The sequence below is a fragment of the Sinohyriopsis cumingii genome, chromosome 5, assembly GCF_028554795.1.
Source record: "Sinohyriopsis cumingii isolate HCF-2022 chromosome 5, ASM2855479v2, whole genome shotgun sequence".
NCBI classification, from domain to species: Eukaryota; Metazoa; Mollusca; class Bivalvia; order Unionida; family Unionidae; genus Sinohyriopsis; species Sinohyriopsis cumingii.
This window is the reverse complement of record NC_142965.1, coordinates 80,573,986-80,601,045: the sequence shown is the minus strand read 5'-3', so window position 1 is coordinate 80,601,045 and position 27,060 is coordinate 80,573,986. Positions and strand designations below refer to the sequence as shown.

General features: G+C 37.8%; 1 long non-coding RNA gene across 1 annotated transcript; it reads left to right on the top strand.

The window, feature by feature from the left end:
- The first annotated feature begins 3,819 nt into the window (after positions 1-3,819).
- LOC149799587 (uncharacterized) lies at positions 3,820-25,556 on the top strand. Its single transcript, XR_016421191.1, has 4 exons — positions 3,820-4,881; positions 5,387-5,508; positions 15,973-16,087; positions 25,448-25,556. It is a non-coding gene; the product is annotated as an uncharacterized LOC149799587 (long non-coding RNA).
- The last annotated feature ends 1,504 nt before the right edge of the window (positions 25,557-27,060 follow it).

The window sequence follows — 27,060 nt, the reverse complement described above, 5'->3', positions numbered from 1 at the left end:
TATAGTTTTAAGTAAAAATAAAATGACTAAATCTATGAGGAAGGGAGTTATCACAATTATATACAAAGGGAAAGGGAATAGAGACGAGATTAAAAACTGGAAGCCTATATCACTTTTAAACACGGACTATAAGATTTTAAGTAGGATTTTATCAAATACAGTAAAGGGTAGGATAAACAAGATAATTAATGTAAATCAAACTTGTGGGGGAGGGATATACAAAACAATATTTTAAACATTAAAACTATAATTAACTACATAAATGAAACTGGTATGATGAGTGCTATGGTACTCTTCGACCAGGAGAAAGCTTTCGACTGATTTGAACAAAACTGTATAAAGAATGTTTTTAAAAAATTTGGTTTCGGACCCAATTTCCAAAATGGACCAAAATCCTACACACTGGGATAATTAAACGGGAAATGCACGAAAGAATTTGAAATACAACGATCAGTGATACAAGGATGTCCACTATCAATGCTAGAATACGTAATGGCAATATAAATCCTACGTCACACGATAAGAAACAACCCAGATGTGCAAGCAGGGGCGTATTAACCATTAAGCAGACTAAGCACGTGCATAGGACACCAGGGCCAAAGGGGGCACCACAAAGTTGAGAAAAGGGTGAAAAGAAAGAAAGAAAAAAGAATGAAGATTTGTAAAAAAACTGATACAACTAGTGCAAATTGATCATGATGTTCTGTTTCTTGATCATGGTACACCCTAGGGTTATCTTCTCAGGTGTACGTGGAAAAGAGGGGCGCGCCAAGATTTGTCAGTGCTTAGGGCACCAGTGAGCCTTAATCCGCCCCTGATTATACAAGGCATACAAATACCAAACCTAAAAAAGAATTAAAAAATGCTCTAACATGCATATGATTGCAACATCTTTATAAGAGAGGGGAAATGTTATAAGCGTCGGGTTCCAAAATAAACCACAACAAGCACGAAATCTTAAAAATAGTTAACTGGAGGGGCAACCACCCTGGATTATCGCCCCCCCCCCCCTACACACACACACACTTACTGAGAGACACTGTAAAGGCTCTAGGGGTTTACTTTGGTAATAAAAAAAAGAAGCTGTAGAAAATTATGAACATATTATCAATAAAATAAGAGAAAATGTGAAAATCTGGCCATGGCGCCATTACCTATCATGGAGCGGGCCCAAGTGGCCAAGACTTATTTATACTCAAATATTAACTACATAATTAAATCCATAGATATGGATAATACAATTTTAAACAAAACAGACAACGAAATAATAGATTATATATGGAATCATAAAATGCATCATGTAAAAAAAGAGACATTATATAGGGCCAAAAGTAGAGGGGGCTTGGGGTTGCCGAGCCCTCTACTACTATAATTAACTAACATAATCAATAGACTAAAAAAAAAAATGCACTCAGACCCGGCTACAGCGTGAGAAGCACCGTACATCTACTGGTTCGGCTTCACCTTGAGAAACCGACCAGAGATATACAAAAATAACAAATTAATATAAAAAAATCGAAGTGCCACGCAAACATATGAGAACTAATTTTAAAATATAGAGACAAAACAGATTTATGCAAAATTTAATAAGTAAAAGTCACGCTTGGATTAGGGAGGAGGTAACCAAAAATATAAAATGTAGAGTAGAGCAGGACAACTGAGGGTGTAAATTGGACAAAAAATTGGAAAAATTGGGGAAAATAAGATCTGTCAAAACACAAAGTATAATTTTTAAATACCTGCACAACACCTGGCTAACAGGCGAAGAAACAATCAAACATCGTATGCTGAGGATAATGCCGAAATGCCCTTTATGTAAAACAGCGAACTTCACCAAACTACATACGATTGTCCAATGTGATAAAACTAAACATAATAGGATAAAGTTAATAATGAAAATTTGCAAAAAATATAAGTATAACAAAAATAACATTTTATTCATAGATTTAGACTACGAAAACAAAATCGTTCTAAAATGTATAGACTATATAGTAACTACGATGATATCCTGTGGACAGGTGATAAAGATTTTTAAATAAGATACGTGGTAAAAATAAGAATATTAACCACAACAAGAACTCAGTACGTCTTACGACGAATAGATACTTACCGTCAGGTTGATATAACGCAATTGATGTTGGAATTGGGGGAGAGAGGGGGAGGGAGGAATAGGTATTACAGACCGAAGGGTCGCGTAGCGCAATTGCGAGCTGATGCCATACCCATACCCCCTCCTCGCACCCCACAACAGCCATATTTCAAAGAAAATTTCAAATTCTATTTCAAATATTTCAAAGAAACCCATATAACTTTTTTTTTTTAAAAGAGAAAAGGGAAGAAAGGAAGAAAGAAAAAAATAAAAGAATTTTGTAATTTAATTTTTTTTCTTCTTTCTCTGAAAGAAAATTCTAAAGACATATATAGGAAGGGATACAGGGAAAATATAAGGGGGAAGTAAATGGCGATGACATCATGGGGCTAAGTCACAGGGCTCAGTGAAGTGCATAGGCCCATCATGAGTCTTTGAAAACACCCAATGTAGAACATAAACAGACAAAATAAAGACACAAATACATACTGTATAACACTTAGTTTAAAACCCTACTAACTTCTCCCGCACTGCATGGTTGACCACTATAGAATAATGTGGTCTCATAAATACGTTTGGATCTTTCAATAAAGCATAATCAGATAAACTAAATAAAGGAGGCCTAACGCGACCCAGGAAAAACACATAGAGAATAAAGAAGCGTGAACCTTGGATCGAGCGTAACCTACCTATCAACATCTTTAAAGACTATTATGAGGAACGACACATATTATCACTCGAATAATAAAATAGGAAATTATTTTTTTTAAACAAAATCTAAATAGTACACCATTCCATCGTCAAAATTAGAAAACCATAAAACAAATTAAAAGATACAATATAACATCATAAAGGAAGAAATACAACTGGGAAAGATATTTGATCTATACTTGCTGTCTCAAACATAAAGAAAATATAGCATACACACAATATAACACCATTACATATAGCAAACACTGAGACCTAGGCGACATATAGCAAAGGTTACAAAACATTTCAAGGGAATGAACTTCGAGCAAGGTGAGGGAAACCAGACTCGGACGAACAACCCTTTAGATAACACTATGGAAACATAAATACCCCATCAAAAATTCTAAAAACTAAATTTTTTATATAAAATTTTGTTTTAATAAAACGTAGAACACATCTGAGGGGGAAATACACAAATATAAAATACTTTTTATTTTTTGGGGGAAATGGGGGCATCTGTCCGTTGCCCCCCCCCCCAAAAAAAAAGTGTGTGTGTGTGTGTGTGTGTGTGTGTGTGTTATTATACCCATTACATTACTTGCAAAATATATATGGTGCTGACATTTTCGGCAAGAGGGAGACCTACCGATATTCTGCATATAATTATTTTAATGTTTTTCAGAGCGAGAGTATTGGGGCCTGATCTGTTCAATATGTTTCTCAACTGATACAGCAGGTATAATCAGAGGCGTAGCTGGGGGAGGGGGGGGAAGGGGAGTACATATGTCCCCGGGCGTCAAGGTACAGGGGCGCCAAAATGAGGCTTACAACGTTACATTATAATAAGTAAACAAGGGTAATATTCAAAAATGTGATTAAACGGGGAGGGGGCTGGGGCGCCAATTTTATAGTTCGTCCCCGGGCGCAAAATATCATAGCTACGCCTCTGGGTATAATAGAGACCCCCCCCCCCCCGAGTTTGCCACCGAGCGCTCGTGTAATATACGGTTTAATACAAAATACATGATTGTGGGCAGGAATATACAAATTTTGGTCGATATACATGATCGTTGGTATCTATTCAAACGAGGGCCATGAAATACATTAGCAAATTCCTACAGTATTTTAAGGCAGGCGATTACGAATTATTTAAACCACGTTTTTCATCTGTCACAGATTTTATAATCATTTTGAAGTGGCTGCTTTATCTCGAGGAAAACGAGCGGTAAGTGTTATACAAAACATAATCTTAATAGCAATTTGATCACTTTTGCGTCATTTGACAGTAAGAATAGTAATAAATAGAGGATAATTTCTTTTCCTACGTTAGGCCTAATACCTGGTATGTTTTTTAGTGTGGTACACACACAAAAAACAACCCCAAAACAATACTAACAACATTTTAAAAAACCCACAAAAACGAGTGCCGTGCCGAAGCCACGGGCTAAAATGCTTTATTATCATTTTTTTTTATTTAGAGCATCAATCACAAATTGAAATATATACAGTATTAGCGTTGGAAAAGAAAGTTTTCTTTTTGTTATATTTTTTTTTTCTCACCCTAGCGAAACACTTTCTGCAAATGACCTTAATAAAGAAAAATAATAAATTAACCTAAACCACTTTGAATGTCGACCGTATCTTTTATTTACACGGCATCATGCGCGGAAGAAAATACCAACTGAACCGGGATTTCAGACAGCAGATGAATTGAAGTTGATTCATTGAACATCATTAGCAATTGTACAATCAAACAGATGCAACAATGAAAAGTGGAACTATGAAAAATCGAGAATGTTAGATTTGCGAAGGATTTATTCCGAATCATTGTCTGCTAATAGAGAATTCATGTCAGTTGCTGTGTCGGCGATGCCCACACAGCGCGCCGTCCAAATGTGAAGTTGCGCTTTGCTGACAGACATAACACTGTGCCATAATTTATCTGATGGCATGTAAAGAAGCTGCTTAAATTATAGTATTTAAAAGTTTCTTCATTTTGTAAGAGCTCAAGAAATTAATTCTGGTTTGAAAGACAAGATGACGGTAAAACTCAGAAGACGTAGCTGTACAGTACCGTTGGTGTTGGAGACATCATAATAAAGGTAACTGCGTTAACTTCGCTTTTTGTTTGGTAATTTGTTGGATATTATCTTTTGCTGATCTTCTTTGAGCTTGGAGTAAATTTTACATTCTGAACATTTTTATTTGCACTTATCTGCTTAATATGTATTGCTGGGATATCATATAGAATATGAAGTCAGTATAATGGTACTATATTACATATTTGAATGATAAAAGACTGGTAAATGATATAATGATAAACTACAAAATAAATAATTTGCCCAATATCCCAAATATGTTAATTAAAACAAACATTGAATGTAAATTCAGATATAATGAGCAGTTGTAAGAAGTAAGAAATAACATTTTATCCATTGAACCTGTTATGTGTTATCATCATCAGTTTTAAAATAAACACATGGAGACAAGTTTGCTTAAATTCTAAAATTAACACACACACACACACACACACACATATGGTATTTTAATCTAATACAGAAATGGTGACATTGATATATGCAGACCAATAGTTTTTTTCTTCTACAGATATAAATTAAAAAGCCTAATTCTGAGAGTTTCACCTACAACATTCATGATGGGAAAGGGCCACTAATTAAGAGCTGACATATGTGGAAGAAAAATACCATCCATGTTGAAAAGGGCTAGAGGTAATGTGAGAAAACATAATTTATCAATCTTATTTAACATTATTGTTGATATTTTATCTCAACTGGTCAAAAGGCTAAGTGGGTTTATGTAATGGTCCAGAGTGTGTTATTTATTTCACATCCCCTTCTGTCTTTCAACAGTAAGAAATTAGCTACTTTGGAGTCCATAGTTCTGATCAATTTGTTTATATAAAACTTGGTTTTGGGCTTAAATCAACATCTTGGATAAATCTAATAATGAGCAAAATCCAAGTATATACATGTGATCATGTATAAGATTAGTTGAGTTTTTTAACCAGCCTAAAAGCCATACTTCCACAATATAGGCTAAAATCATTAAGTTGTCCTTGAAGTTTGATGAGTGTTAACCATTAATAATAATAAGGTGATCTTTCATCTGAGTATGTTACCACCGCATGCAATATTTATACATGTAGTGCAGTTTTTACTAAACGTAGAATACATGCTTATATAAATGAGATCTAGATTGAAGAAGTGAAGATGCATACAAATACATGAGGTTATAACCACTACTGCTGATTCAAGTTTGATCATGCTTGGCCATTGGGCTTATAGAGTCAAGTTTCACAATGATGCTTATTATGAGTGTGATAAAGGTATGGTAGTGAAGTGACCTTGCATCTGATTGGCAGAGTTTCTTATGATTTGCACAACAGTGTTTATGATCCAATTTAGATCTGACTTGTTTAATTATTTGCTTGTATGTCTGAGGCTATAAGCAAAATCTATGCATATAATGTGGTGGTTCTACATCTCACTAGCCATTCTTGCTACTGCTCTTAAAACTATTTCTCATTAATTTCATCAGACTTGGTGAATAGATTTATCTCATCAAGATATAGCAAAAGAGCAATTTTGTAAAAAAAATATTCATTCATATTAAACTCAAATTCTGCATCTGATTGGTTGACCTTGCAAATACTATAAGGGCTCTATTTCTGACAAAAAGATTATTTTGATTTAATGTAGCAGAAATGCTTATATGATCAAAACATTGAACATATTTGATGACAAATAAGAAATAGTTTTTCATGCAAATTTGATAAACATTGATAAATCGGTTCATATCATTAAAAGCTTGGAAGAGTTTGATTACATGCGAGACCATCACATATTAATCATTCTTTATTTAGAGAATTATTTTTGTCAGGATTTAGTAAAATATGTAAAATCAATATGGACTGGTTTTGTTATGTACAGCAACACTAGTTGTTTACTGAGTACTGAGGGAATTGGAGTAAGGCAAGGGTACATTGCAGTAGGTAACCTGGTTGACTTGATAACAGGATTTTAACACAAACATTTTTATCAGGAGTCTAGCATACTAACCATTGATTCACTGCAGATCCTGCCCCCATTAGTTACCTTTTAATACATAAAGCATTTGGGTTTTTTATGTCACAAATCCCATAGGGATTAAAATTAACATCATAGGTCTCACTGGATAGTTTCGTATTTTGACATCCCTCTAATTTTTAAGGTAGAAGGCATGAACCTAATTATCACAAGCCTAGCATTTATAAATTTACACATAAGCTAAATTTATAATGTGGTTCAGATTTACTTTGAGTTAGGCATGGAAATAGGTTGGCTTGTTGGTGACTGCCTGTCACAGTTAGATGAGCATTGGAGATCATATGCGTAACTTAGTCTGCAAATGAGCTGCCGACTTTTATTTGTGTCTGCTACAGAGGTAAATATAAAAAAATCTTGATGGTAGAGGGGTGATGAAAAGTATGCTAATTTGTTATAGTACTAGTGAACTTTATTCATGCATAAGGCACATACTGATTCTTTTAGTTGCCTTGTCACAGAAAAATATTGAAAATAGCTATTTCTAGTAAAAAATGAATGTAAAATGTACCTGCATCCTTTGACCCTACCAGAACCAAACTAAAAGCTCAAATTTGTGCAGCTGCTTTTGCTCATCACAAACATAATTGGGAGTATAACTGCTAACCCTATCCTCTAGCACACATTTCATTCATTCATTGGATTAAAGTCACGTGCACCTTTCGGTATGTGCGACTGTTTAGTTTGTACACGTTTGTGTACTTTTTGAATTTAGCGATTAACTTATACAATGCCCCCAAGCAAGCAAACCGAAGCCCAGGTGCCCCAAAAGGTCCCGCCCAGGCTCTCGTCGCTGCAACCTTCTCCATCGTTGTACTCCGTTGGTGGTCTGTTTCTGCATCCTGCATCTCCTTCCTCTCTCATTTCAGGCAGTAACCGAAGCACACCAGCAGCAGTATTATTAAATTTTCGTTGCAATCAATGCCCAGTTCCCTATATTTATTGGGCTATTCCTGTACTATCTTGCCAAACATGTGATTGTCACATACGCTTCAGATATTCCTGAGTTGTGAATTTTCCTATCTTTTGTAAGGTCTATTAAATTTTGTGTACTTTGCGTACTTGAATTTTCCGAAAATTTTTTCACATCTAGTAGGCTTTTAGTAGCCCTTTATTTTGTTTTGGAGATCTCAATTTGGTTAAGTATTTCGTACGTGTGGCTTTAAACCAATCAGTGTGTTTCAGGGCCAGTAAGTTGTTGGTCAAAAGAGGGCTTTCGTGGGTCAGAATGAAAGCCCTATGTGGTAAAATTTGTTTGTAAAAAAGAAAAAAAAAAAGAAAAGAAAAGAAAAAAAAGGTGGGTAGGGAGTGTGTATGCTATATTTGTGTGATGGCTATAGACATTTTTGTTCGTTTTTCTGCTTTTCCCACATATCCCGACAACACACATTCACGCTCACTTTCTCATTCACACTTCTAATTAGATGTGGGGGGTGGTGGCCTTATTTCTTTTGTTTGATTTCGGGAAGGCAATTCTTTTCATACTGGGGGGTGGGGGTGGTTTGATTATTTGAGGCATACTCTTTTCATTGTTTCTGCCTTCATTCCCCAAGGTCTGCAAGTGTCCTGTTCTTTCTTCTTTTACTGCCTTAGGACGTTTAACTTCATTCTGTGCCTTTTCCTGCTCTTCTTTATTTCAGCTCTTTCTGCCTTATCCCGTGTCCGTTTCTGTTTTGGTCTTCTCGTCCTTTTGATACTGCCATGTTCGCCGTGAGATGTTTTCTTCGAGGGAGGTGGTTTGATTGCCTTTGTTTCCCTTCGCTTTGACCACTTGGCTATTTACCTGTTATTTTTGTTTAGCTTAGCTATTTGTGATTTATTTTAATGTATATTTTTTTTATTTTTATTTTTTTATATTTTTTTTTTTTTTTGAACCTACGGGGCCTAGCATGCCATTATAATTCCAAAACAGTGATTTTGTAATATTCGTCCTTATCTGGTTTTTATTGTTCGGGTTATGAGCGGCGGTGTCAGTCTGTGAACCCACTAGCCCGAGCCGGCCGTCACAATTCCCAAACAGTGATTTGTAATATTTTGATTAGTTTTTTTCTTTTTTGGTTCGATCTTTTAGGTTTATTGGTTTTAATTTCTTTACATGGTCTCTCTTTATACCCAACCCTTCATTCGGTTTAGATTTGTCCCCTTTTGCCTATTTTGTTAATGAATGTCATGATGTTATTATAGGTCATTCCTATGTTATTGTTTTTTGCCACAAGTAACTCCGGGTATGTCCACCGTTCTCCTATTTGTTCCTGTTGAGATTTTAGTTCGGCCCTTTCCTGGTTGTATTTGGGGCATATATTTATTAAGTGTGCGATTGTTTCTGGAGTTGGGCAGTAGGGGCAGTTTTCGGTTGGTCCCCTTTTTATGTGTTTCCCTGCGCATCCTGCCAATAGTGTTTTACCTGTTCTTATTCTATTTATTATTGTTATATCGTATGGATTTTTGAAGGTCGGACTTTCGACTTTTCTACTTACTTTTTTCATCATCGTGTGTATTAGACTGTTTGCATCCGATTTTTCCCATAGCTCTTGCCACATGTCATTGATCTTGTCCCATGTTATTGATTTCAGTGACGCTGTATGCTATATTTTGGGCTTTTGGTTCGTTTGTGGCGTTTTTTGCTTCTGCATCTGCTTTGTCATTGCCTGGGATTATGGATGTGAGAGGGTATCCATACGAATTCAACGTGTTTGTTGTTTTTTTCAATCTCTTTAAGTAGCGATCTTGCATGATTAATCATATTAAGTCTGCTCTTGGATTGGTCCGTTGCTAACGATTGTAGTACACTGTAAGAGTCGCTTAGAATGACTGCCTTAGTTGTGGGGTATGTTTTGACGTATGTTAATGCCATTAGTATTGCCATGAATTCTACCGTGTATATAGCGCATTGGTCTGGGAGTCTTTTTCCAACGGTGACATCTAATTTTGGGATCACTATCCCTGCTGCAGTTTTATTTGGATTTTTGGTTTTTGATCCATCTGCGAAGATTTGCGTGTATGTCTCGTATTTGTTGTCAATGTACGTTAGTATTGATGCTCTTAGTCCTATCGGGTCATTTTGTTTTTGTCCTAGTTTACGTAAGCTAAGATCTATTTGTGGTGTGGGACAGGTCCACGGGGGGTCTGGGTAGTACCTTATTTTTTCTGGGTTGATATTTGCGATTTGAAATTTCCTTTTTAATTCTATAATTATTTTCCCACTAGGTATTTTTTTATTTTTTCCTTTTGTATCGAATGGTTTGTCGCATGCTAAGAGGGCTTGTAGCGTGAGGTGGTTGGGTTGGTGTATTGATATTCGAGTCGAGTATCGCAGCATCAATTCCTTCCGCCTTAGGTCTAGCGGGGGTTCTCCTACTATTATTAAGATATCTTGTGTGGGGGTACCATTTAGGACGCCGGTGCATACCCTTAGCGCTTTTGATTGGACTGTGTCTAGTTTCTTTAGTAACGTGGCGTTCGCCGCTCCATATACCTGGCAACCGTAGTCCAATTTTGCTCTTATAAGTGCTCTATATAGGGTAACGAGTGTTTTTTGATCAACCCCCCAATTCACCCCTCTGAGGTTTCTGTGGAGGTTGATGTCTCGTTTGCACTTCGTTACGAGTTCTTGGATATGAGCTGCCCACGTGAGTTCGTGGTCGAATACCATACCTAGGAGTGTCGCTTGTTTTTCGAATTTGATGGGTACCCCCTTTAGGGTTAAGTTTGGAGTGGGTGGGGGGTGGCCACCTCCCGGATTGAAAACTATGCCTACTGTTTTTAGAGGTGACAATTTAAATCCCCATTTATCTGTCCAATTTCCTATATCGTTTAGTCCTTTTTGTAAGTGCTTGGTCGTTTCTCTGCTGGCCGGGTTGCCAGTTTTCCATACGGCGCTGTCATCGGCGAATTGGGATAAGTCAAGGTGGTTGGGTTTTACCGCTGTTTCCAGGTCGTTTATCATTATATTAAATAAAGTTGGGCTGATTACGCTTCATTGTGGCGTGCCATTTTCCAGTTTGTATCGTTCGGAGTAGTCTTGTCCTAGTCTGACTTGTATCTTTCTATCGGTTAGGAAGTTAGCAATAAATTTGTATATATTGCCAGTTATTCCGTATGGTTTAAGTTTACTTATCAGTCCCTTAGTCCACATTAGATCATATGCTTTTTCCATGTCTAAGAAGATGGCTGTAACATATCTGGATTTTTAAAATTTTTCTCTAGATGCTAATTTGACAGCGGTTTCTAGTCTCATGAGTTGGTCTATTGTGCTTCGGTAGTTGCGAAACCCGCTCTGTGTATTAGCTAGTAGTCCTTTGCTTTCTAAATGGTATTTCAGCCTTTTGTTTACCATAGTTTCCATTATTTTACATATATTGTCTGTTAGTGATATGGGCCTGTATGATTTTATATCGCTTGAGGGTTTTCCAGGCTTAAGAATCGGGACCACTACTGCCTTTTTCCATCTTATAGGTATGGTACCGGTTTCCCATATTTTATTAAATAGGTTAAGTGCAATTGTGACAAGTTTTTTGGGTAGGTTCTTGTACATTTCATACCCCAAAGTGTCCTCCCCGGGGGATGTGGTCTTTTTGCCGGCGAGGGCCTTTCTCCATTCGGCTTCTGTAAACGGAAGGTTTAGTGGGCCGTCATTATTTCCTGCTTCCTTTATGTTGTCAGAGTTGCTTTCCTCAAATTGCCTTTTATGATTTTTAAACTTATCCTCTAAGTTGGTATTGCTACACATGTTGGCGAAATAGTTTGCGAATAATTCTGCCTTATGTTTGTTGTTTTGTCCAGGTATGTTGGGGGTTATTGATTTAGTTTTGCCTCTCATTTTTTTAATTCTTTGCCACACATCCTTCGATTTTGTGTTAATATCTAGTTTTGAGCAGAATTCTCTCCATGAGTTTTGTTTAGCTATCATAATAGTTTGTTTGGCAGTTTTTTCCTTTTCCTTGTAGTAGTTAAAGTCCCTATTATTTTTAGTTCTTTTGAATTTGTTTAGAGCTCTTTTTTTCTCTTTAATTGCTATTTTACATTCATTATTCCACCAGGGCACCGTGGGTTTGGGTGCTACTCCTTTAGTTTTAGGAATTGTTTCTTGGGCCATTGTGTTAATGGTTTCTATTAATTTGTCATTAAAGGTGTCAATGTCCCGGTGATATATGGTTTCTGGGTCGATTGAGTCACCTATCTGTTTGAACCTAATCCAGTTGGCCTGTTCGTATTTCCATCTTGGTGTGAAGGACGCTTTATTTTGAGGTATTCTAATTTGTATTTCTATATTTATAAGGTAATGGTCACTTCCCATAGGGTCGCTTTCATCAACTTGCCAATCAGAAATGCCTGCTAATCTTGGTGTGCATAGAGATAGGTCTATTGCTGATGTGTGGCCTGTTCTGTCATCTATCCGGGTGTGCATTCCGTTGTTTAGAAAAACTAAGTTGCATTTTTGTGCCCATTTTTCTACAATTTTTCCTTTAATGTCCGTCTTTTGACTCCCCCATAGTTCATTGTGCGCATTGAAGTCCCCGCATATTACCACCCATTCTCCACAGTCTTTAATCATTTTGATTGTTTCGTCTGCACTTAAATTGCGCTGCTCATTTGTTTCATAGAGGTTAACGATTAGTACCTGCTTAGTTTGAGCGGTTATTTTGACTATCTGTATTTCGAAGTCATTGGGCGGTCTACTATCTGTTAATTTATGCATTTCTGATGTAATTCCATCTCTAACAAAGGTTGCTAACCCCCCTCCTCTTGCTGTGGGGGATCGATGCTTTAGGTATTTGGTGTTGTAGCCTATGATGTTTGGGATACGTGAGGTATCATTTAGGTGGGTGTCCTGTATGCATATAACATCTGGTTTTCTTTCCTGTTCAAGTATTTTGTTATTTAGTTGGTCAGCGTGGGCCCTAAGGCCGCGTGCATTCCATTGCCATATTTTGATTTCTGCTCTGGAATCCATCACTAGTGCAAAAAGTCTTAATAGTTTGTTTAATTTACTGTTGTTTTCGTTTTATGCGTGTTTCCTACCAGTGAGGGTGCTACCTATTTATTTTGTTTTTGGTATCCTGATTTTTGTTTTGGCCTGCTTATAGTTTACCCCATGGGAGATCATATATTCGACTATTAGGGCTTCTCTAAGAGCCCTGGGGCATTCTGCGTGGTTTGGTTTGTGGTTACCACTACAGTTAGCGCAGTTCTGATTGGTGGCGCTACATGTTTTCCGGTCTGGGTGGTGAAGACCACATTGATTGCACCGGAATAGGTTTCCGCAACTCTTAGAGTAATGCCCCCAATTTTTGCAGTTGCCACAGAACCGTGGTTTGTTTTTGAAAGCAAAAATTTTTTTAGCCTCGAGTTTTTCGGCTATTTTGATAGTTTCTGGGGTGGCGCCCTTAAAAAAGAGTACCACTGCAGTGCTATCCTTTCCCCTTCTTGTTTTTAGGCGGATTGCTTTCTCTACTTCCTGTCCTTTACTCCTTATGTAGTCTACTATTTCATTGGTTTTATTTTGAGTTGATACGTATATGACTCCTTTGTTGTGTGTTTTTGGGGGGTTTGGGTCTATGTGTTGTTTTGTTCTGTTGTGTCTAGTGACCTGAACATTTATTTGGCCTATTCTTTCAATTTCCATATATTTGGCAATCTGTTGTTCAGTGGTGCATTTGATTATCAGCAAGTCGTCTCTAGTGCTTTTAAGCGTGAATTCTCCTTGGTGATGTTTGTTCAATTGCCATGCTATGGTTTTAAAGGCTAACTTCATTATTTTGGAATTTACTCCCTTAACGAAGAGAGTCAGTTCAGCAGGGTGTTTCTTGTTTTGGATATTTTGCAGACTGGTCTTTTTTCCCCTGGTGTTTGTCTCTTTAGCTGACTTTGTTTCGTTGTCCATAACCGGCTTGCTGGGTCTTGTATTCTGACAGTTAGTGTGTTCCTTATTCTTTCTAACTGGTATTTGGGATTTGGTTTTCCTATTATTCTTACCTTTTGTTGAGTCGTGTGTGACTGCTTTATTTGTGGTAGGGTGAGGGCGTTCTGTTTCATCTAGTAGGTTCTCAGTTTGAGTCCCCTGGCTGCTAGTGTTTTTAACCAGCGTGGTCTGGGTTGTTTTTGTGCTTGTTGAGTATTGTTCCTCAGTTTGGGTACTCATGTCGGATGTAGTTTTGCGGTTACTCGGTAGATTGTCCACATTCTCGTTTACGCTTGGTGACAGGTAGAGTCTACTCATCGAGTCAGTTGGGGTCGAGTTGAAAATTGGCGTTAAGAACTGTATCTGTCGTTTTTCTCTTAGGGGGGATGAGACTGCTTCGGAGTAAGTTTGCCTTAGTTTATCTGCCTTTAGGTTGACCAGGCAGCTGAGATAACTATTTGATGATGTGACATTAATTTTGTTGTTATCCATCTTGAGTTTCTTTATTTGATGTAAGGTATATATGACGGGATATTTCTTTAGTTTTAATCCTGGGTTTGTTTTGATTTCTTGCAATTTATTTGAGTTTAATTCTAGCTTAAAGCTATCTGTCTTAACTATACTTTATTCTACTTAGTACTATGAAAAAGCAACAGCTGTAAGGGGATATGCAAATAGCTTTTATTCTGATTTGTGTAATTAATTATTATATTACTATTATCCAATTTAAACTTATTGAAAATTATTTTCTAGCCAAATGGTCAAAGTAAAAGGTTTTACTTACCCCGATCCAATTTTCTTTTTAAGATCTTTAGAGTTTTTAAATACAGCCTTCTAATTATACAAGTTTCATTACATTGGTCAATAATTAGTCACATGTGATGACACTTGTAACTAATCAAACCACAGCAACTGAGAGCAGACTAAGCACTGATATTTATATGGTACAGTGGCAATATACAGTCTGTCTGCCGCAACACATGAAACAAACTGGACAAATCTGAAAGCCTTGAATTTGACTTTATTTATCTGTATGGTAGAACAGAACCTGAGTTGAAAAGCTTTTAAAGAAAGACCTTGATATCAAACCTAATAATAACTGCAGGAGTTATATTATGGATAATTAACCATTCTCTCAGTTTCAAACTGGGCATTCCATCCCATGGGGTTCTAAATGTAAACCAAGTGTAACTGATATCCTAATGAACTGTAAAGACCATAGCAGCACAACAGCAGGGGACCAGGTATGTCCAGATCCAGAAATCACAGACCAGTTTCAAACTGATGATGAACCACATAAAAATTACACATCTGCTAGAACTTATGTTATGAAGATAACTTAAATTGCATTATTATTAATCCTCCTCCTCACATTCATCATAATTGAGATGCATCATATATGTTTTATTGTAAAATAGTTTATGCAACATAATTCAGTGAAGACCTTTGCTGCCAATTTACCAGTGAACCATTTGTTTCAATGAACATATTTTATGTTGTAACAAGGAGCATCATTTAAACATTATGATACACTTATCATACCTGTATATGAAATCTTAATACTAACACTTATACTTGCAATACTACTACTAATAAAAACACCTGCATTGATAATTTGATTATGTTCAATTGGACTTGTATCTAAATGATCACCAGCTGTATGAAAAGACATATTTTAATATATAGATATTGGATGGAATACTAGTTACCACAATTGAATAGTCATATGATAAATGATATATTATTTTAAACAATTTATATTTGCAGTGAAACATACTTTTACATTATTTTCACTTAAATTTCATTTATAGAGCAGTATACTCTGCATTCATTAAATTACTGAAATGGTTATAATACAACAACAAATACTGCAACTTCCAGAATCACAAAAATCAAAAGATATAAACAAAAACTTCCCTACATGTATCAACAGTTGTCACTTAATAGACAGAACTCTGAAGATTTAGAATAGGATGTTAACAAATTAGGTATTCAAGTTAAAAAGAAAAAAATACCAAGTAAGCTTACTATCAAAAAATCAAACAATAACAGTGAATTTTAGTACATTCCCAGGAAACAGAATATATGATTTTTCTTAACTTGATCTGATACATCTTAAATCTATTGAAAATGATTCATATTGTATGACTAAAATATTATGTAAACAAAAATTCCATCACTTTTTTCAGATGCAACATGCATACCCCAACCCATCCTTCTTGATCATAAAGTATACCAGCATTCCACTATAAGATGGGGAGCTGTAGTGGCTCAGTGGTTAGCTTTCTGGACCTGTGAAATAAGGTAGGTTCAAATTCTACCATCAGACCAACCTGGGTTAGCTACCATGGTGTGTCCTTGGGCAAGGCACTATACTTAAAGTGCCTTGGCACTAAATAACTTACTTGTGTTGGTTTACCATAAAAGGCCAAACCAAACACAAAAAAACAACAACTTTAAAATATGAGTTTTGTCAATACTAAGTAATTGAAAATCATACTGAAGAAATGTTTTTGTTAATACAGATTAATGGATCTAAAAAATCTCTTTCTTCTGCAGGAGTTTAAAATGTTAAATTAAAAAGGTCATGGTACACATTGCTTTGTTCGTACACATCAGGCTCCGTAACCCATATCCAACTAAAAATTTTAGTAGAGTCTGAATAAAACATATTTTAATCTGGATGATAATATTCTTTCTCCATTCATATATTACACCACCAAGATTGATCCAAATAAGATTACATTTTACTATAACACTGAGGATGAGTATGCCTCTTAACAACTTACAAATGTGGAGAGAATGGAGTTAAACTGAACTTTGATTTCTTTTCAACCATAGCACAAGATGATCATTTATTATGAAAAAACCTGAATAAAGTTGGAGTTCATAACCATGACAGTCTTGATACAATATAAATTCAATATATTATTGTTGTCTTGAGGTATAGTTCTGTATATTACAATCTCACGCAAGATCAGGGTATATTTTAGTACCATACAGTTAATTCGGGATTGTATTAATACCTATTCTGGTGAATGAACATTAAATAAGATTTACTATTTTGGAACCAGTTGCAATAAAGTTTACTAAACAAGAGAAAATATGACTTTACTATAATATCTAAAATGTAAAATCTGCAAACAGAATACTTGCTTGACTTTACACTTCAACTATATCATAATATTTATTTGAAATGAATTTATACAAATGGCATTAAATTGGGTTTCAGGCTGGTAATGACAATGGTAGTAGTGAATAGGGACGGTCTAGGGACTAGGGAACTTCCATGTTAAAAAGGGTATATCCACTCTGGGGACTATGTAATTTAACATGGGAGAAAAAAAAAAAATATCCATTCTAGGGACAAGGGGAATTTAACATGGGAGAAAGAAAAAAAAATATTCACTCTAGGGACAAGGGAAATTGAACATGGGGAATAAATCGTGGGACTGTCTTGGGACTAGGGGAAATGGAACAGGGTCGGGACCCTATTTTAATAAGGTCCCGACCTGATGGGTCTATGAAAATGGAACAGGCGAAAATTGAAACAGGGAGGGGTCTCTATTTTTTTATTATTTTTTTAAACAAAAAAATAAAAAAAGGGGTAGGCAATTGAAAGTCAAGATCTTTTCGAGAGATAGGAATGGCCCTGAAAAGGGCCTTTGGTTTTATGTTAATATACCCTTAACATAAAGGGCATCTGTGACATCTTCTTCTTGACCTTAGGCTGTGCCTGACTGCAGGACCATAGATTAAGACTCTTTTGAGGCATCCTTGATGCTCCACATAAGATTCTTCGCATCCACAGGCTGGTGTCTGTCCTGTGGATAACTGTCCAGTTGGATCGGACATACATTGATATGTCCGTCCGGAACATCATCGAAGACACAAGCGTTGAAGATTGTACATCGGTCCACATGTTGGGGTGCTGAGTAACAGGTGAAGGAATGCAGTGAACTGTACTTATTTATAGGGGGAGGAAGGATTGAAACGGATTGAGTTTGTTGACCAATCCAAACACGCGTTACAAAATTCAGTCAGCCCACGTCCAATCCGAAGAGAGCAGTCTGTGACGTCACATAGTCTATATAGATTTGCTAGCGCCTGTGCGTAGTCAATCTAAGCGACAGTTTTTCAACATGACGGAAACTCAGAAAACGATCAGTTTGGGTGCACTGATGGTGGAGACTACCCAAGGGAACCCAGACTTACTTTCAGAAGAGGTGAATTGGGATTTTGTGGATTTTTTTACCTTGCAAGAATTTGTTCCTGAACCTTCGTCACCTTCTCCTTCATTACCGCACATGGAAAATTTTAGACAGAGACAGAAAGAAGAATTGGAGAAATTTATACAACAGCAAAAGGAAGCGGAACAAGCTTTTCTCCTACAGCAACAGCAGCAAGAAGAAGAGGTAAGAAAAAAACAACAAGAAGAAGACGCAGCAGCAAAGAAACAAGGGTGTCAAAATCAAACGGTCACGGTACTGTTAGACATTTTAGTTAAGAAGTCTGAAACAGATGTATCAGACTTCTTTATTACGGCCGAAGAGAATACGACCTTCCCAAGCTAAACACTCCAACCCTGTGACTACGCCTACTGCACCATCCTTAGTGATTTCAACGAAATCATCATCAACAGTACGCAGTCCAGAAGTAGGCCTTGGCCATGGCAAAGGCTTAAGACAGTTAAAGTTGATTGTTTAAACTCACCCCTTACACCAAAAAAGGCCCTTTTCAGGGCCATCCACGTCTCTCGAAAAGAGATAGGCTTTCAATTGCCAATAACTAATAAAAACCATTTTACCCAATAGTACCTGTCTGTGTATGAGTGTGCGTGAGTGTAGGTTCTTATTTTAAAATCAAAACCCAAAGACACTTACCTTTTATAATTAATTTATTCTTTTATAAATATTTACAATTCACAATTCACAACAGAGCACTTTAAAAAGTTCATAGACTTATTCTGTCTCATTGTTCACTCTGTTTTTTTAATTTCTTCACCGTCATAGTCTTTTCCTCCTCTTCCTCCTCACTTTCTTCCCTTCTTTTCTTCTCCTGTTTCTTTTTCTTCACCTGTCTGTTTTCTTCCTCTTCTTCTTCCTCTTCCTCTGAAGAATCCCTCTCTTCTTCTGACTCCTCTTGTTTCTTTTTTGGGCAGTCTGGTGACCAATGTCCTTTTTCTTGACAATAATAACAGGTATCTTGACTTTTGTCTCTTCTAACCCCTTTTTTTTCTTTTTTGACGGTCTGGACACTCTGAAGACCAATGCCCTTTCTTCTGACAGATATAGCAAGTATCTTGACTTTTATCTTGAAAGGAAGGAGAGTAGTCCCTCGGCTGGTCTGAAGAGAATTTTCTAATGACCCCTCGCAAAGCTCTGATGAAACGTTCGATCTTGGTAGTCTCTTCCATTGTTGTGCTCAGTTTGAGAGTGAAATGAATAGTGAAAGGACAAGACACATACCCTTTATATACGCTGGTCTGCTATGACTATAAATTAATCCATGGTGTTTAAACTTTAGTCATTTGACTTTTTGCTATCGAGATGAAATGATCCAATTCATTTGAGAAGAAAGAAGAAGAAAGTAAGAGGCAGAAACGTGATCTATCGCCTCGTACTAGGGCTGAAGTCTTGGCACAAATTCATGCCAGTGATTTTGAAGAGGACATGAGTGAACCAGAATCCAAACCCTCTAAACAAAGTTTACCACCCTTAGTCAACCCTGAAAAGTACTATGACATTCGAGAGACGGAAAAGCGTCCCTCTAGAAAATTTAGAACTACGGCTTACAAATACACAGTGAAGTTTAAAGATTTCAAGTCTGAAGTACTGTTAGAGAAAGCAAAAGGGTTCATCACCGACATGTGGGATTCTTTGCTCACCACACTCAAGCGACAATGTCAACCCAAAGAAGATGATCGCTTGAGACTTTCCATACAACATGATGGCTTGAAATCCCCTGTTTGGATCGAGTTTAGCAGCCCTGCAGAATTGACCACTTCCAAAGTCATGGACAAGATTCAACACGTGCAACAATCTAATGACCAGTTTGACATCACCGATGGAAAAGCCACACTGGACATGACCCACGTCTCTCCTCCTCAAGGGACCGGACAATGCAGAAAGACCTTATTGGTCAACAACCTTCGCATTACCAAAACAAGTCTTGTCCAAATTAACAATTTTCAAGACCACATGTGTTTAGCCCGAGCCATCGTGGTGGGATGAACCTATGCCGACAAGAACGACACGGTAGAATGGAAAAGAGCCTGGGAGAACATTCGAAAATCGAACCGAGCCAAACAACGAAATGAAGCAGAACTTCTGTTACAACAAGCATGCCTGTCCAAAGACACATCCTGTGGCATTCCTGAGATGCAAAAATTGCAAGATGCCCTAGCTCCACGATACACCTTGAAAGTGCACCCTCAAGAAGTGCGCGGGTCTCTGTTGTTTCGAGGGAAAGACTTTAAGGATGGAAAATACATTCACCTCTATCATCACGATGACCATTTCGATACCATTACCACTATCACTGGATTCCTGGGATACAAATATTACTGTGAGAAATGTGACTTATGATGGTTATAATAATCGAGAGCAACACAAACATTGTGGATCGAAATGCTCAGGATGTTTGGCCTCTCAACCCTGTCTGAGCGAAGGGTAAGAACCAGTGCATTGTCCTGCTTGTCTGCGCACATTTGTCAGCCCTGCCTGTTACCAACAACATCTGAAGATGCAAGGTTCACAGAAGAAATGTGCTTGTCAACTCCTGAGATTGTGCCCAATGTGTGGACAAGGTCTATGTATCAACAGTACCAAGGCACACGTATGTTCAGGAAAGAAAAAATGTCACATTTGTCACTGCATTGTGGACTTGGAACACCAATGCTACATACAAAAATACCAATCCCAACCAGAGAAAGAGGATGGTCACAAGAAGAAGAAAGGCAATTTCATCTTTTTCGATTTCGAATGCATGCAAGAGACCAGTATTCACATTCCTAATTTCTGCGTGGCTCATCGAGCGTGCGAGAAGTGATTCAAGAACCTATCTTGAGTTATTGCCCTCACTGCAGTAAGATTCCTGGAGGGCGTGAAAAAATCTTTCAAGGACCGAACACACTAGCCGATTTCACACAATGGGTCTTAGACCCCATCGACAAGACGTGGAGCCAAGAGGACATCGAACATTATTATGGAGATTGTCATCACCATGCCACGGTGATGGCTCACAATTTCTCCGGATACGATGGACAGTTTCTTTTGAGATGTTATACGGAACGTGGCATCGAGCGTCCTAAAATCACTTTGAACGGAGCCAAAATCATTTTGATGCAAGTGGGACAAGTGCAGTTTAAAGATTCGATGAGCTACTTAGCCATGCCTTTGAGTCGAATGCCTAAAATGTTTGGAATGACAGAAATGGCTAAAGGGTACTTTCCACACTTTTTCAATACAGAAGCCAATCAACACGCCGTTCTACCCCATTTGCCTCAGGCTCACTATTACGACCCTGACAACATGCGTACCGAACGAGAAACTTTCTACGCTTGGTACCAGGCTCACGCTTCTGACCCTTTCGACTTTCAGGAAGAAATGCTAAAGTATCGTCGTTCCGACATGGACATTTTACGGCGATGCTGTGGAAAATTTCGAGAACTGTTCATGGAACACGGAGGGGTTGATCATTTAAAAGAGGCTTGCACCATTGCCAAAGCGTGTTCCTTAGTCTACCGACAACGATTCATGCTTGAAAACACTGTGGCTGTCATCAGTCCTCAAACGACCAACTATGTCAAACGTCAATACTCGGTCAAAGCCCCATGCTGGTTGCATTACTTGTGCGACAAGGAAGACAAATGGATTCAGCATGCCCGCAACGGACAGGGCGAAAGATCATCGGAATGCATTCGGTCAATGGCTGGGACTTAGAAAACCCCAAGATAAGGTACGAGTTTAACGGTTGCTTATTTCACGGATGTCCCGTCTGTTACCCTGACCGCGGCACTAAAAATCAGTTCTTACAACGAACCATGGAAGACTTGTACCAGGCCATTTGTCAGCCACGCCTAAAGTTAGAACAGGAAGGATACCAAGTGGTGGAAATGTGGGAACACAAATACAATCACCGTTTGAACACCGATCCTGAGTTTAAACGCCTCATGGAAAGTTACCAGTTCATGGACCCCCTGAACCCAAGTAATAGTTTGTACGGAGGAAGGACCAATGCCACCTGTTTGCTGTACCAAGCTGACGAAGAGAAAGGAGAAGAAATCAAATACTTGGACGTGTGTTCACTGTATCCCTACGTGTGCAAATATTGTTGCTTTCCTGCAGGGCACCCACAATTGTTCACCGAACACATCGACCTAAAAAACATTCGACAATACGAAGGCTTGATCAAGTGCAAAGTTTTGCCTCCCACGAACCTATACCATCCCGTCTTACCTCGCCATTGCCAAGGCAAACTTATGTTTCCTTTGTGCCGTACTTGTGCTGAAACGTGCAACCAAGATCAACCTTGTCATCACACCCAGGAAGAACGGGCCTTGACGGGGACATGGGTCAGCGTAGAATTGTTCAAAGCTCTGAACATGGGATACCAACTGTTAGAAGTGTACGAAATTTGCCACTTTCCCAAGACACAATAATTCCACAAGGGTGACCCCACGCAGAAAGGCATTTTCGCAGACTACGTGGATGCCTTTTTGAAACTGAGCAAGAAGCCAGTGGCTATCTGTCCTGGTGTCACACTCCCGAAGACCAAAAGACATTCAGAGAGAAATTCTGGGCACAAGAAGGCATTACTTTAAATCACATTGAGAAAAACGAAGGCAGGCGATCGTTTGCCAAAGTGATGTTAAATTGCTTGTGGGGTAAAATGGCACAATGACCGTGTTTACCCAAGACGGAGTATTTGACCGAACCTTCCCGCTACTTTCAGATGATTCACGACAAAGCCAAATTCATGAAACACGTGGACGTCGTTCGTGAGGATTTGATCTTGGTGAATTACGAAGAAGATCTGAACTTTGTAGAAGATGACCCCTTTGGAAATGTCATCATTGCAGCTTACATGACAGCTCATGCTCGCTTAAAATTGTACGAAGCTTTAGAACTGTTAGGGGAACGTGTCTTGTACTTTGACATGGACAGTTGCATTTATATCGATCACCCGAGTCAACAGCACCCTGACATTGAAGGAGACCGTTTAGGAGCCTGGACAGACAAGCACCCCGATGACAAGATTCTAAGTTTCGTTAGTGGTGGTCCCAAAAATTACGGCTACGAATACTGGGACAAACAAGGAGAAGTGCACACAAAGTGTAAAGTGAAAGGACTTACTCTGAATTATCGTACCAGTCGAGTGGTCAACTTTGGCATATTGAAAGAAGCCTTGCAGTCTAGAGAAAGTGACCACCTATCAACCCAACAAGATTGTACGTTTACCCACACACCACATCGTCAGTCGACCCTTGGAAAAAGTCTATCAAATCGTGTAGCAGAAGCGAGTGCGGCTTCCCACCCACTTTACTTTGCCGTATGGACATGTCGGTATAAAACATTGGTTGTAAGAGGATAGCCACCCACCAGAAGGATGACTTCGCCGCAGCAAGAATCGAGTGAGAAATCCAGTGAGAACTCCAAGTTCAAACCCTACCATTTTCCAGTCTTCTTACCTGACTATTGTGATTGTGCCCGTCGATTGGACACGTTTCAAAAATGGCCTACGGATAGGGAAGGATTACCTTCTTCGTATGTTTTAGCTAGAACAGGATTTGTCTACTTCGGACCTGAGTCAGGATTGGGATACGAAGTACAGTGTTTCGCTTGCGGACTGAAGTTACGAATGGATCTATGTATCTACAAAGATTCAGCTATTCTGGAACATACTCGATGGTCTCCGCACTGCCCTTACCTTTCAATGGCCTTTCCACCCATTAAACTACGGTACAATTATGACGGTACCTTCCAAAACTAGACGTAAACACATTGCATCCTATTTCATTGTTGTTTCTTTTCCACATAATAGCTTATTTTTTATAAAATGTTAAACTTTACTAATCTTTTTTCAAGATCACTTTAGTTTGCAAAAATATATCTTGTCATTTATTGGCATTCTACATTGAATTTTGTAAACTAGCTATAAACCTGACCTAATTACTCAACTTAACTGCTGACAGAAACAGTCTACAGTAAATGTATTTCATTTCTATAGCTCGATGGATAAACATTACATCTTTTAAAGCTGTGCACAGAATAGGCCGACATATCACGAGTCAGGAAAACATGGGGGTGGTATCCCCTGTGTCCAAAATTAATATCATTTTGAATAGAATATTCTAGTGACAATTGCCTCTTTTCAAATGGTAAGCATTGCTTTTTTTTATTTTCATCAATCTGTCAAATTCGGTATGCATTTTGCTTTAATATTTGAGATGGAAACCTTAGGTGCATAGAAATGTCAGACAGCATTGTACATTATGGATGGTGTCCAACATACTTTTATGATCATAAAACAAAATCCCATTTTTTAGTTATGGCCACTGATTTAAAAAATATTCATCCAAGCTAAATATAATAATAATAATAATGAGGACTTTGTATAGCGCCTAATCTTTAGAAGCTCTAAGCGCTTTGCAACATTAGACAACATAAAAACATACACAATGATATGATTACAAAAACAAACACCATGAAATTAGAAAACATAAAAAACATGCTGAGAATATTTAAGGTAGTTAACATTATTAAGTCATTAAGTTTGTTTTTGTAGTCAGAATAAGTAGTTTTGAGAGCACTCTTGAATGGGATCACTGCGTCTTTGTGTCTAAGTTCAGTGGGCAATTCATTCCATGTTGCTGGGCCCTGGTATGCAAAAGAATGCTGTCCATGTGACTTTGTTTTCATAGTGAGAATAATGAGTATATGATTGTCGGAAGAGGAGTGTAAGTATCTTACTTGTGTGTACACATAGGTGAGGTCGGATAGGTATGTTGGACTAGAGTCTGTCAGTGAAATGTAGCACAGAGAACTAATGTTGTGTTTGATTCTGGATTGAATGGATAGCCAGTGTTGGGTACAGAGCAGCGGGCAGGTGTACTCTGATTGTGGTACTCTAAGTATGATCCAAGCAGCTATGTTTTGAACTTTTTGAAGTCTCTGCAGTAGATATTAAGATGAACCAGACAGAATTGAGTTACCATAGTCCAGTCTTGAAAGCAGTAATGAACACACAAGTGTTTTAGTGGCATCAACTGAAAGATATCTGAGAATGGAGCTGATGCGTCTCAGCTCAAGATACGCAGCCTTGCATATGTTCATGACATGTTGGTGCAGTGTGAGAGTACTGTCCAGAGTAACACCTAGGTTTTGTACTGATTGTGTGAATTTAATGTTGGTGTTGCTGATATTTATTGTGTGAGGTAAAGGATGTGAATGAGAAAGTCTTTGATAAGTAAGTATGGCTTGATTTAAATTGTGTTTTTCATGTGACTTGCCAGAGATTTTTAAATGAATTGATAAAGTAACTTGAGACACATTTCAAAGTACATGTTTTAAAAATATTCCATTGATTATTGCTGGCATTTAGAAAAATGCAATGCATCCTTTGCTGTGAAACTTATTTTAAAACATTGTATTACTCATGCAGAAGCCTGCTTGAAAACTAATGGCAAAGCAAAGGCAAATGGAATGGAAGAGACCATATCAGAGACCCTCAAATATGCACCCAACCAACGCAGAATGATAAAAAACAAGGTAATCCAAATGACTCTTATTTCATCAATATTGGATTCAGTTTCGTCTTTTAAAGCATAGTATTTGCAAAGCGGATGCATTTCTAAACTGATAACAAAATCAGCTTATCCTATTGCCCAGGACTATCAGAGCTAGAGTCCAGCTAACTACAATATGCATATATCTTGTCTGATCGGACAAGTGCCTCCATTTGGAATTTTTATTCACATGAAATATTTGGATGAAATAAATTCATCTTTGTGCAAATTGATTGCACCATCCACTTGCCAGAAATGACAAGTAAGTGCAAAGTTATCTTGTATCATGGCTTAACGATAGTAAGGGAAGCACAAGTGCAGTGAAGAAAATTTCATACATTTTTATAATGCTGATTAACATGACTTCTGCATATGTAACTAGTGCTGAGATGATATGACTTTATTTAAGCATTACAATTTTGTTTTAATTTGCAGGTGCCTGAGCAGAAGAAGTAATAGATAAACTTTACAGTGGAGTTGGAGACTGATTCTGATTCATAATCTTAATTAAATCTAGAAAATAAACATTAAAGTCATATTAAAATATCTGTTGTATTGTTTCCTTCTTTCATTTTTCTCTTAAAAACAAATGTCTGAACCTTTAGTCTGTAAATTCAGTGGATTCCTTATCAGCCCATCTACTTTTACTTTACACCATGCTACTTTAAAAAAAAAATGAATTATCCCCATTGGGGTAGGTCCCCCCAACCCCCCACCCTACTTTGTCAACTTACCTGCCACATTTAAATCTAATGGAAGGCCCTGCTGTAAAGCCTGTTAGTAAAACTACCCAACAAGAGGATTTCATACATTTGCAACTCCTAGATGGATGGTAATGTTTTCATTTTTGTAATGTAGATTTGGACATTCTTGCCACCAGTATGGAATATGTGTTTCAGAAACACAAGCAGCTTTCATCAGATTTGCATATAGGTTTTATATGTTGTGAGTATGTTGTAGGAAGTTTTTTTAAATAACATCATATGAGATGATGCCAGTGGAAATGGCAGAAAAGTGTCTGTATTGTTCACCAACTACACCTTGTTCTTACAAAATGTGGCTGTTACACATTCCCATGATGATGTCACTGACAGCCATCAGTGAGGAATGCCCCAACAAGCATAATACAAATTGCTTCCATTGTAATTGTTACAATTCCATTCTGACCATTCCGGTGTCCTAGTGGTTAGAGCGTCCGCCTCAGAAGCGGGAGGTCATGGGTTCAAACCCCAGCCAAGTCATACCAAAGACTTACAAAAATGGTATTAACAGCTACCTCGCTAGACGCTCAGCATTAAGAGGTTAGTGTTAGGACTGATCGGCGTGGTGTCAGGATAATGTGACTGGGTGCAACATCATACTACATGTTTGCAGCATGATGCCCCAGTGCTATACATCACTATAAACTGCCACACTGCAGACATCGTAGCAATATGACTGAAAAATTATTCAAGCTACGTTAAAAATCCAATCACACACACACAATTCC